Genomic DNA, 11933 nt, shown 5'->3' on the forward strand with positions numbered 1-11933 from the left:
GTTTGGCTGAGGGAAAATGACAAATACGAAATAACCACTCGCTGTTTTGAATACAAAAATGTTAGCGGCATAAGCCGACTAAATGACTATAATTTTCAGATTAAAAAAAAAGTGAAGTTATAGGGAAAAAAAAACACGTAATCGTTAAAATGAAAAACTTTTGAACTGTTTAAAATACGCCTCTACAGAAAAGTTGAAGGTATTTTCACCTTAAAAATACCCTTGTTAATAAAATGAAGGTAGGAATAATAATTTCAAGTTTTAAGAAAATCCCCTTTTAGACGCTAGCTTACCTCATCCTTATTCCAAAAATATTAAGTTTGTATTACTTTAGCAGGACCAACTAGTGCTCGATACTACAAAAAGCTATAGTTTATAAAATTATTGGTTGAATAATGCCGCTGAAGTAAGGAAAAAAACAGAAACAGTCCTCCTATCAAGATGACTGCAGTCTCATCATGAAATTCAATTGAAATAGGCAGTGTTAGTGAGAGTCAAGTACGTATTTAGAATCGTCAGACCATAGAAAGAAAGAACAATTTTAGTTAGTACATCCACATGTAGCCCCCTTGCTGCTGAAATATTTAAGATTTTTCACGAGTTTGTATACATAATTTTTCAATTTTTAGGTCTACTACCTTAACAGGTAAGTTGAGTAATACTGTTTAATATTATAATTTTCAGAAAACATTATATATAAAGGATCTATGCTGGTTCCGAATGCAAACATTTTTGAAAGTATTCCAAAGTCTGTGGTTAATGAAATCATGTAAAGCGATATTTCAGTGATTAATGCAAGGTAACTATCACTAAAGTCCGCTTTATTAGAATGTATTTTAGCAAACCTTATTAGTTGTAGAATGTACACATTATAGGACGCGACAGTAGGAAAATCGCCATTTAAAAAGAAAGATTTGTGATGATTTCGTCCCTATCTATTTCAATTTGCCATATGTCTAAAAATGGACATCTTCTCGCTGTGTTGAAGACCCATTGGTGGCCTTGGGCTGTTTTCTGCTCTTCAGTCGGTTTGTTGTCTCTTTGACACATTCCCCATTTCCATTCTCAGTTTTATTATCAACAGTTGTATTAGTTTTCTTTGGGATGAATACATTTATCATATTTGATAAACTCGGGATAATCAACAGAAAGTACATCATCATAGTATCTACTTAAAGTGTTAATTTCTCTATAAATTTCCCTTTCTAAAGTTTTACATGCAAGAAGATTCGAAAAGTAAAGAAATATGATCTGCAATAAAATTGCGAAATTAAAACCCATTTAAGTTTAATTTTACAAAATATAGTCATGCCACAACGAACAAAATATTGTCAATCAAGAAATTAAAACCATTAATCATGTTTGTGCATGTCTAGGAACAATAATTCATATATTCTAGACCGTTTATTATTGTAATAGATGCATTCAAAGATAGAGGCAACAATAGTTAACCGATGAATCTGCACATCAAAATTAAAACAAACATTAATTCTAAACGGAGCTATGCATGCCTTACCCGCCATGCGAATCCACAGAGTAATATTCATCAGGAGGGAATATGACACAATCGGTAAATGTAAAGATCAGACGACTATTCTAGTACATATAGACAGTGGTGGATTCAGGAAGGGAAGAGGGCATACATCCCCTTTTGATTGGAAAATATTTCATTTCATAGCATAAAAAAAAAAATTTCGCCTCGCTACGTTCGGAGGTATTTCTTAAGTTTTATTGAATTACATCAGTTTTAAAAAAATCCTGGTTTCGCCCTTGTATAGATTTAAGAACGCAAAAACATGTCGCTTGAGTGATGAGACACATACACGTCGTATTGGTCAACCAATTCGTGATGCTGAAGGTTAAACTTATGTAGTATCGATTTCAGTCTTTCTTCCTCATTACTCTGTTGGAACAGTTTTTGTATCTTCAGAACACCCCTGTTCATGAATTTAAATATGATAACGCTTTACGATGGGTCAGAGAGTATGTTATTGCTAAGTTATGGGAAGTTAACAATGGAAAAGCTGAAATCATCTCGTTTTTCATAGATCTTTCTTTTAAGTTAGCCATCATTTTCAATATCAAGAAACAGATCAAGATAATAAAGCAGATCTTTTTGATGCGGTAGTATCCTTATTTTCAAGTTCAATGTGATATATCCGATGCAACCACTCACTGAAATGTGAGTTATTAAGTGACAGGACATCCTCAATATATCTGAAAGTGAAATTAAATTACTTGGCAAGATTTTTTTTCTTTTCAATTTTGTGACGTTTTGGTATCTAGTTAAAAATTAGAGGTTTTTATGATTTCCCCTATATATACTTTGTAGTTAAGGACTATCAAAATATTAATTTCAACAGCTCGTATCTCAAAAACTAGAACTGTTATCCCCATTTTTTTTATTTTTTTTTTATTTTTTGGTGTAAATTTGTAAAACCTATTCATGTCTATTTTTTTTTAAATCCGTGGAGTAGTTGATTACAGACATTTCGCCTTAAATTCTCTCCATGGAAGAAGACTGTTTGTACTTTACGTTTCGGAATTAATATCGATTAAGTCTTTTTGTATCTCATTTTAAACGAAATATATCTATTGTACTGTTTCGTCTTGGTCCAAACAAATAGGAAAGAGACAATAGTTGAATATTTGGAAATCCTCTTTGTATACTGATTGAAGCTTAATCATGGTATCTAAAGGAATCATTGAGTATGCCTGTGTAATAAACATTGATTTTTGGGCTTTCATGTCTTCTTTTTCAGATATATCACGTGCTATAATAATACTATTGAGTAATTTCGGAAGAGAGAGGCTCTGAGATTCTTTTGATGTGAAAGGTACTGGGATTGCTTGTGAAATTATTCCTCTTATTTGTAACTTCAGCCAAACACGTTTTATTCCAGTATGGCGGTCTATACATTTATCTGTATTCCTTCGATATGAAAAATAAGCTTGTACAATATCATAGATTGCGTCCGATGTATATTCTTTCTTGAAATTCTCTGAAAAATACGGATATGATTCCGCACCAATTTCTTTAAGTATTCTAGAAACATCGTTTTCAAAATTTTCCATTTTCCCAATAAAATGATTATTAATATTACACGGACGGCAAACGTCATTGGTTGGAATGATGTGGTAATCTCTCATTTTGGATGGAGTATTAATGATATAATCAACAAACTCATTAAATGTCACGTCATGTCCACATGTTGCGATTCCTCTGCTTCGTTTTGTAATTCCAACACCAAGAGCATTCCAAAAAAAATGAATTAGGAGAAAATAGTTTATCTACGTAGAACGAAAGTACTCTTGAATATGGATTTCTACTAAACATAAGATTCTTTGTATCCTTTACTATTTCATATGCCTTTTGCACAGAAATCTTATTAAAGTCATCTTTTAATTTTACACTGCCATCATTTGGTTTAAACACAAAAGGTGGTTTCCATAGATCTCTTTCTAAGCACACCAATAGTCGTGTCCAAAATGTTGATGCACCTTTTGGTACTCTACAAAACGTAACATTGTACTTCTTTAATGGTAGAAGACTATTTCTAAACATGCTATCAGGAATCTTCTGATCATAAGAATAGTTCATTTTTGAACAGCGTTCTGTTACTCCGTTTCCTTGAGATTTCTCATGTTCCTTCGTCACGGTTGTAAAACTCTGTCAAGAAAATGTTTAGATTGTTAAATTTGTAAAATATTTAAACTTAACAAAAATATATTTCACTTCACACAAACAATCTTTGGGAGTTTTAAGTACAATAAATAAACTAATAAAACCTTTGGTCAATTCAACCGATAAAAGCTTTATAGCATTTCAGCAAAGCTGCCTACAAGGAAGCTACTGGGCAAGGCTCTTAAAGCTGAAGTAATCTCATGGATAGTTTTACTTTCAGGGACGTATTTTTTTAATCGGTTCACCATTCATTTGTGACACGAATGACCACGGACATTTTACATTATCGTAAATTCAATCTCACCCTCTATCTGACTGCCATCATCACCAGATGATTTTATTGGCATGAGGAAGAACTAGTTACCACAGTAACTGATTTCATTCCGGTATTTTCTTGGTTGGGACTTCAATCTTTTGTGAACAAGCTGATTCGTTTGGAAAACCTTATAGTAGCATATAAGGATCACTGTGTTGGTACATTGATCTTGTACTTGATTTAAAAAAAAGTATTTAGCTTTAGAGGCCTAATTATTTCAATATCTCAGTATAAAAATATAAACCAGTATAAAATAATTGATTACGTTAAATAAGACTACTTGCTTTGTTTAAACAACCAGTAGTTGGCTTTAGGAAATTGGGGGAGGCGAAATAATATACTTTTTATAATTTTGTTTAATGAAGAAGAAACGATCAATGACTTGTACAGACAATCATGAAAGGAAACGAGGAATCATGGTCAAAATTGAAGTCTTGGCTACTGAATTTATGACTGGGGTTTAATCATTTTAATCATTTTAATTAAGTTTTACCGATCTATGGCTAGTCCTCGTAGATCATAGTTTACGAAAGCACAAAGAGTGCTATACGAATCTTTTATACGTGTTACTCAAACCATTCTTACCTTTCTCTTTTCTTTACTGTAGCATCGTTTAGAGATAACCATTAAAGACATTTTTATCATAGGTACATTTACTCATGTTTTTCTTCAATGTTCGTCGTGGTTTCCTTTCTTTGATTTATTCTAGTGATCATTAATTAAGTCACAATCTCTCGAGCGTTTTGAAGTGACTGTTAATTTTCAGCTTGTATTTGCCACTTGTTCATTGACTGAGATCTTTTTAAAATCCCGGGAAATTTAAATTAGAAAATAGTGAGTTAATACCTACTGAAATTTCCTGCGTTCCTTTTTCATTTTAGTATAGTTACGGTGAAGAAACTTTCTGGGAATAGTTATAGTATATGCAATCCAAGTCTCTTCATACTCTTCAACTTCGGACTTTATTTGGCCTTTTTATTTTTTTTTTATTCGAGCGTCACTGATTTGTCTTTTGTAGACGAAACACGCGTCTGGCGCAAATACAAAATTTCAATCCTGGTACCTATGATGAGTTTATTCACTTGTAATAGTTGCAATAGTATATAAACATTTGACTTTCTACCCTTTATACAAGTATTTCCCATTCTAAACTTAAAGATAAACTGACAAAACTGATCTTACTTTGTTTCATAAAACAGAAAGACCAACGTATACAAATACATTGTTTTAGGGAGGAACAAATCATACTTTGTAAAAACCCAACCTGATTCTTACAAAAAATACTCTGAAACTAACATTATCAAGATTAAATGATTGACAGCATATTTGTTACGTTTGGAAGACGTGTTTTCAACAAACAACCGGCATTTCCATAGGAACCAACAGTGTCTTGTCGACTTGATTCTTTATTCATTTGAGCCGGACTTCAGGATGTTCGCTTCTCTTGTTTTTGACTTTTTTGTCAGTTATTCGGAATCCTCTAGTTTTATCCATGTAGTGCCAATAAAAATTTTGCCTGCTAACCCTTACTTTTCTTTTCATAATTTTATTACATATTGTTTAAAAAGCCATTTTTGAAAATCTTATATAATCCTTGCTATACTTTCATAGTTTTTGAAAGAAAAAAGGTACCAATGTTAATTATATGAAAAATCTAGAGAGAATCAGTTTCCGCCAAATTTTCAATGGCTTATATCTCGAAAACAAGCACACGGACCATTCATTTATTTCTGCTTTTTTAGTTCCTTTATTTATATACTATCAATTTTTGGTGGGGTTCGTGTTGCTTAGTCTTTAGTTTTCTATGTTATGTCATCTGTACTATTATTTGTCTGTTTGTCTTTTTATTTTTGGCCATGGCGTTGTCAGTTTGTTTTCGATCTATGAGTTTGACTGTCCCTCTGGTATCTTTCGTCCCTCTTTTATGACAGTCTTTTAAAAAGCTTGTTATTTTAAGTAGCGAACATCCTTAATACAGAAGCGTCTTATGAAAAATGAAAAGAAGCGTTGTCAGTTTATTTTCGACTTATGAGTTTGAATGTCCCTTTGATATCCTTCGCCATTCTTTTAGAATTGTAGTTTATTTTCGACTATTGAGTTTGAATGTCACTTTGATATCCTTCGCCACTCTTTTATCATTATCCTTCAACTTTATATTCCACTATATAGATGGTGTCCTTTCACTGAATAGTTCAAAGTTTTGTGACTATGATGAAGTATCTATTCCATCGATATTGTAATTAAGGATACAACAGATACATTTAAGAGATGGAAAAAAGCGTATTTTACAACTTATGAGTTTACTGCTCGAAATTAGCAAAGTATACATAAAGTTGCCAGACAGAAATGAATTGTTCGAACTTACAATTGCTTTGTGCAGCGTTTCAACGTGTTGTGGATGGTTTAAACTAGGTCCATCTTTTTTCAGAAGCCATTCAACATTTGTTTCTGAAATGATGAAGTGAAAATGCAAAGTTAATATAAACTTTCATATTTTATGGTAAATAATAGGAATTAATCTGTGCTTTCAAGTAATCGCAATATATATATCAATGAAGCAGCATTTTTTATTCGTCAAAGATCTATATATTCATCATTCAATGGTTTGAAAATTACAGGAAACTGCATGGTACGCACTAATCTATGGACATCTTTCAACGAATTTTGATATACCATATCACTCAGAAATGCATGTATTAAAAAAAAACAAATACCAAAATGACACACAAATTGCAACTGTTAAAGATTTGAAAAGAATTTAATTTGTAAGAAAGCCTTTCAGATAGCCAAATCCGGGCGCAAGACATTTGGGCTAAATCATTAGGATGAACGTGGTATCAAAAGTTTACATTTGGGCTAATTAATTTTGTTCTACCTGTTAAGTTGAATAACAGAAAAAAAATTAACAATATCAATATTTGGTATGAAATATGTAGAATTTTAATTAGAATATTTTTCCAAAAAGCAAGAAATAATTTCTATTATTATCAAGATACAACTTACAACCCACCAAAATTTCTATTGTGTAACTCTAAACTATGGAAGTGAGTTTGCAGTTGAGGTCAGGCAGTATCACAATATCAAAATTTTATGGTCTATACGCTTTGAATACAGGACAAGAAACAACCTTCGAGAACAAAACTTGGATTTCGTTTTTGTTATATCGTAATCAGCTGTCAATTCCAAATGTTGTTTTTAAATATAATTTTGTGTTTTCCAAACTCCGAAACAGTGGTAACGTCCTCCTTGCTACGTCACCACTGTTTCGGAGTTTGCGTGTTTCAAGACCTTTCTCGCTCAAAATGCAACTTCCACCTTGCCATGGTGAGCAGGAGCAGCCACAGCGAACGGTAGGAGTTTACAAAACAAGAACATGACATATATAGAATGACAATAATTACATACCAATTAATAATATTTCATTAAATATAGATATTTTATCTACATATGTTTTACATCAACATGGAAGGATAAGCCCAAACTGAAGACTTACAAATTTGGTGCAAATGACGACTTGTCATTGGCCCAAATATAACATTTATATTACATCAGTTAGCCCATATTTGCATCTTCCAGACAGCAGGCTGTTTTTCTCGATTCTTTACAACAGTCAATGGTTTACATTATTACAAAAAAGTGTAAATAGTGCTCATATTTCATCTGGATAAAAGTAACAAACATGTCAAAATAAAGTAAAGAATTTTTACCTTTTGTTTGCAAATTAAGATAAATCACGAAAACTGTGTACGTAACAAATCCAAAAACAATGACTCTTCTATATCTCCCAGCTGCGTCCATTTTTCTTAAAGAACCACATTCAGCAACACTATATTCCTATAGTAAGACCCTCTCAATTAATTCATTTTTCTCCAGTTCAATCTTTCCTACAGCATGATTACAATTTGCATATTTAAAAATTGTTCTATTAATTTGCTTTATCAAAATTGCTTAAATAATTTGCGTTATAAAAAAATATGAATTCTTCTCTCTTGTATCAATTTATTTAAAGTTTGTTTATTATTTTTTTTATCATATTTCGCGTTTCCAAAACCATCCTGAAAATAAATAAATATTCTTAGCATATGGTAAGTAAAGATGAACTCATGAATTAATAATATATTTTGCTCACTTTACTTCAGCAGAAAAGGCGGCAGAACAATACATTTAGTTGATGTTCGTAAGTCTCACTTCCGTTTTACTGCATTATTTACAAAAGAGGGACGAAAGATACCAGAGAGACAGTCAAACTCATAGATCGAAAAAAAAAAACTGACAACGCCATGGCAAAAAATAAAAAGACAACCAGACAAATAATGGTACAGATGACACAACATGGAAAACTAAAGACTAAGCAACACGAACCCCACCAAAAACTGGGGGTGATCTCAGGTGCTCCAGAAGAGTAAGCAGATCCTTCTCCACATGTGGCACCCGTCGTGTTGCTTATGTTATTACAAATCCTGTAAATAGTTTAATTCGGTAGGTCACATTCGTGAAAAGGAAGGGTATTGTAGTTACGACATAAGGAACATATCCGATATCATCTGGGTACGGTTATTCCATAACGGTCAACCAACTCGTGATGGCGTCCGTAAAATTTACGAAGGGATGATTTCAACTTCACCATTTGGAACTCTTGGTTTAATAGCTTCCTTGTGAGCAGCAATCCTCTATCACGGAAATCATGATAAGAAATACAAGCCCGGGAATATCGTATCAATTGGGAGATATATACTCCGTATGCAGGCGCTGCTGGAATGTTGCTACATAGAAATGGAAAGTTCACAATTGGGAAGCTGAAATCATCTCTTTTGTCGTAAAGTTTTGTTTTTAACCGACCCTCATTGTCAATTTCTAGATGTAAGTCAAGATATGAAGCAGACTTAACTGTATCTGTAGTATCCTTTATCTCTAGTTCGATGGGATAGATTCGTTCAACATAATCACCAAATTTTGTATTATTTAGCGAGAGAACATCAACTATATAGCGGAACGTAAAGTTAAAGGATATTGCTAACTTCTTATCTTTCTTCCTAAGAAGTTACAACATGCGGTAAAACAATCGAAGGAAATCGAAGAAATTTACAAGGTACTATAAAATTTTTAATTAGCGCTTGATGACAGAGAATGTTTCGTGTTGTAGAATAAAACATGTTAAAATTACACCCTTAACCAGGATTTATAAATTTAATCAACATAATTATTTGTGATAAATAATTTTTGTTTATTTTTTTCATCTTCTTTGTATCTATTTTATTATCTTTAATATCACTATATAAACAACTATTATTGTTACTATACTAATCATTGTATATACCAATTTAATGTAGAGGACGAAATAATGTTTTACATAGAACACATATATCATGTAGGATAGTCCTATGACGACCCTGAATAGGACTATCTTAGGACAGCTTTCATTTACAGTATAAGAGGTATCCTAGGATGATATGCATGTCATATGGTAAGTTCGAGAACCAAACCCCGTGACTTAGCTAACTCGTTATAACGAGTAAACTAACTTGTTATCACACCTATCTTACTCGTTATAACGACTTAGTCACTAGTGAAAATGACATAACTAAATCGATAAAACTACTTCGCCTCGAGTAATAGTTGGTATCTCTGCGATAACAAATTGAGATCTCGCAAAACATGTTTAACCCCGCCGCATTTTTGTGCCTGTCCCAGGTCATGATTTTCTTGCTGTGTTGAAGACCCATTGTTGGCCTTGGGCTGTTTTCTGCTCTTTGGTTGGGTTGTTGTCTCTTTGAAACATTCCCTATTTCCATTCTCAATTTTATTGCCATTATCATCATAACCAGCCAATATGTGTATGATATTGTTTTTTTTGTGAAATCAAGATAGGTGTTGTTTATTCATTTAACGAAGACAAAATGTACTAGAAAAAGTTCAAGGAAAGTGATAATCAAAATGAGGAGACATTCGAACAAAACAGGTTATGATCCCCAAGCCCGAGGTTAGACCTTTTTTGATGTTTTTTCAGGTCGACAATAACTGGCAATTTAAATTTTATTTCATTTATACAAATTGTCAAAAATACGAGCTGGAATAATTATACAATAGATACTAAAATAGTGCACACGCTAAAACATTATAAATATATAAATAATAATTAACTTACTTATATCTAAAGGGACCTACTATATAAAAAATAAATTAATCACTTTAAAATTCCCAATATATTGTTGGCTGGTGTTCTAAACGTGTATAGAAATATCATATTTTGAACCTTAACTTTAAAAAAACAATGATTGTTTATCTTACAAATGACATAATAAAAATCAATATTGTCGCCTAATTAACATGTTCAAACCAGTAAATAAAGTTGTGCACAAGGATATGTTTTAGGTTAACACATGGGATATTTGAGGATATATATATTCAAACAAGAGAACAAAATTTCTTCCAGAAAAACTTTCTGTTTATGACATTCATCTATATGAAACCAAGATTTTCTTCAAAACTTAGTTTTTCCTGCAGAATATTTTGATTGATTTGAGATGAGAATGGTATTATTATTGTCAGTATATAAGAGGTCTTAAGAAAGTGATACTTACTCTCAAGAACAACAAAGGAAACATTCTTATAAGTTGCATTCAGAAACACATATACCATAGATATAAGAAGATGTGGTATCAGTGCCAATGAGACAACTCTCCATTCAAGTCAAAATTTATAAAAGTAAACCATTATAGGTCACAGTACGGTCTTCAACACGGAGCCTTGGCTCACACCGAACAGTAAGCTATAAAGGGCCCCAAAAAATTACTAGTGTAAAACCATTCAAACGGGAAAACCAACGGTCTAATCTATATAAATAACGAGAAACGAGAAACACTTATGAACCACATCAACAAACGACAACTACTGAACATCAGATTCCTGACTTAGGACAGGTACAAACAAATGCAGCGGGTTTAAACGTTTAATTGGTAGCAAACCTTCACCCTTTTTCTGAAACAATAGTGTAACATCACAACATAGAAAGACACACTATAAAATATCAACTGAAATAGCTTAACTCAATCAAAGGACATATTAACACCATTGAACATACACTGAACAAATAAATTTGACCTATGACACAATGTAAATATAAAATAAATAAACTAAGGGAAGAATAATAAAAGTAACATGTTATATCGGTAAGAAATGTTAAACAATTAAAGAAAAACAATATGCTCGAACAAAAATACCATCCATTTGCAATAACTTTAAACACAGGTAAATGAAAATAATTTTGTTGTTAAAAGGATTAAAAACTTGAACACAAGTACAGTATAAATAAAAATTTTTTAAATAAAATAGTTCCCAACTTTTCCATCTTACTATTTTATGACGTATTAGGACCTAAATTAAATAAAAAATTTTGCAAAGTTTTAAGATATCCAGTTACCTTTAAAGAATAATGATAAGATCCGAAATAAGGTAACTTTAAACTGTGAAGGTAAACTTATGTATATTTGATGAATTGCTCTAAACCCCAACCCTTTTACATAAGTCCTATAAAATAACCTTCTCATTATAAATTCTGATGTACGTATAGCACCTTTAACTAACAATTATAAGAAAGTTTAATTTAAGACCACTTGAATTCTAAATTCTTATTTGTAAATATATCCAGTTCTTACTTAACTTATTCTTACACTTTAGCACATTATGAATATTATATTTAAAATTTCATGATGACAATCCTATGAATTAGTTATAATATTAATTTTTAGTAATTATTATTGCCTAAATTCAGTCATCTGTACATAATTAAATGATTCCTTATGTTCTAAGGTGTATATAGTTGCTACAATTATACCCTATGGGTAGTGCTCCACAATTAATGGAGGAATATACAAGAAACTGAACTGAACTGGCCTGTTAGGTATACGTGTACAGTACCAATAGAGCAAGGAA

The 11933-nt window shown here is 31.8% G+C and overlaps 1 pseudogene; it reads right to left on the minus strand.

Annotated features, from left to right (window-relative positions):
* Positions 1 to 1286: 1286 nt before the first annotated feature.
* LOC127737169 (carbohydrate sulfotransferase 9-like) lies at positions 1287 to 10252 on the minus strand (annotated as a pseudogene).
* Positions 10253 to 11933: the final 1681 nt, after the last annotated feature.

Source organism: Mytilus californianus, unplaced genomic scaffold (genome assembly GCF_021869535.1).
Source record: "Mytilus californianus isolate M0D057914Y unplaced genomic scaffold, xbMytCali1.0.p SCAF_4, whole genome shotgun sequence".
NCBI lineage: Eukaryota > Metazoa > Mollusca > Bivalvia > Mytilida > Mytilidae > Mytilus > Mytilus californianus.